Source organism: Rhagoletis pomonella, unplaced genomic scaffold (genome assembly GCF_013731165.1).
Source record: "Rhagoletis pomonella isolate Grant_MI unplaced genomic scaffold, Rhpom_1.0 Rhpom_scaffold_00005, whole genome shotgun sequence".
In the NCBI taxonomy this organism is placed as follows: Eukaryota; Metazoa; Arthropoda; class Insecta; order Diptera; family Tephritidae; genus Rhagoletis; species Rhagoletis pomonella.
In genome coordinates this window covers 62,914,833-62,916,643 of record NW_023458559.1, presented here as the reverse complement: position 1 = coordinate 62,916,643, position 1,811 = coordinate 62,914,833, and positions in this window count along the sequence as shown.

Sequence of the window (1,811 nt, the reverse complement as noted above, 5' to 3'; positions counted from 1 at the left end):
GGCTCTTATTATCTTCTCCAACATAAGATTAAAGAAATCATACGAAATCTTATCTTATCTTTCTTAGGCTTATGAAAACCTATACGGAAATTTCTTTGAAAGATTGGTCGAAACATCTGGAGGGATAACTGATATGTTTGCTTATTCATGCTATTTAAGTGTTCGCTATAGCATGTGCATAATGTTGATACGTAGCAAAATTGCTCTGGAAGGTACAGTTTGTTGGAACTGCTATTATGGCAAGAAACCACTTTTTTCTTATCGGATACAATACACGTCTTATCTTTCACAGACCGTAATACTTTCTGTGTTATGTTTAGTGTTTTAAGCAAAAACTGTTGGCACACTTTAATACTTGTGTGTTATCGTAATTTATAACGTAATAATAACTGATGCGCCTTTTCTACTATTTTTCTTTTAACGTTGCTTCGTTTCATACAAGATAACAGCCATACCTTCTGACGATTCTTGAGCATTAAGCCAAATTTGCTTTCGCTATAACTTTGTAACGGTACTTCGTAGGACTTTGAAACTTTGGCAGCTGGTGCATATAAATAATATGGTAAATAATCGATTTCGGTCAAAAACAGAAAATCGAACATATTGTCGCTTACGCCTTTTGAGCGGTTAGGGCACGGTGTATGACACAGAAAATGGGGATTTTGTGTTTGGGGATTTTGGGTTTTAGGATTTTGTGTTTGGGGATATTGCGGTACTCTTTTGAAATTCCTGCAAAAAAAATATAAAAAAATTAATTGAAAATATTTTCTCTTTCTACATACTAGGTATAAACTTTATTAAGGGTAAATTTCCAATAAATATTTAAACGGCACTTAAGTATAATTTTGGATTGTTATTTAAATGCCATTTAACTTTCGTTGGGTTTCTGATCAACTTTATTTAAATATGCCAAATAAGTGGCAACACTGTTGCTTGCTCCTTGAAATAGTTGTTGCATTTGTTTGTTTGCTTACATTTTGTAGTGAACAGCTTGTCCTTTGGCAAGATTGATAAAACAACTTATTTTTTTAATCTGGGTTGTTTGGCACAAACGCAGGGTTGCATATCTCATATTTAAATAGCCAATATTTGCAGATTAAATGTATAATCTGAAAATGAATTTTTGAAGTTAATCATCAATCTCTACTTAAATAGGCCATCTGAAGCATTTGATACATTAATCGAATTGTAAATTTTAATTGCTCTTCCATGCATTCTTCATTGGCCCGAAATTTCTCTGAATGAGACAAAATGTGAGTCCTTTATCAAAAATTTATTAAAGAGCTTAGGAGTACCCTCCAAGTCAAGTAAATTTTGAATAACAATTACTAAGAATTTATGTAAAAGCAAAATGATGTGGCTGGGTTTTTCATAGTTCAGCTGGGGAATAAAGAAATAAATTAAGAAAAGGTCAGTGGGTAAAAATTTAAACAAGCAATGTTTTGAGAATGCTTTGCGCAACAACTTCCAGATCCTCCTGCTATTGGGACCTTCTATACGTGTAGTATGTATGTGCGAAAAAATTGAGCAGCTGCCATCAGGAAGAGGAGGATGCTCGCTGTGAAAATTAACATAAATATTTAACTTCAATAATTTTCGAAACTCCCCTTTCCACTCCCACATTCGTCATCGTTTAAAACGCTTGCACTCACTTTTTAATGAGCTTTTTTCTAACATCATACTTCCTATTTTTAATTTTTTCTTTTTTGTTAAATTATGATTTTTTCCATCGTCATCTGCATCTGCCTCATCAACCATCAGTATCGTCGTCATAGTTTACATATTTAACTTAATAAAACTACACTTATTCA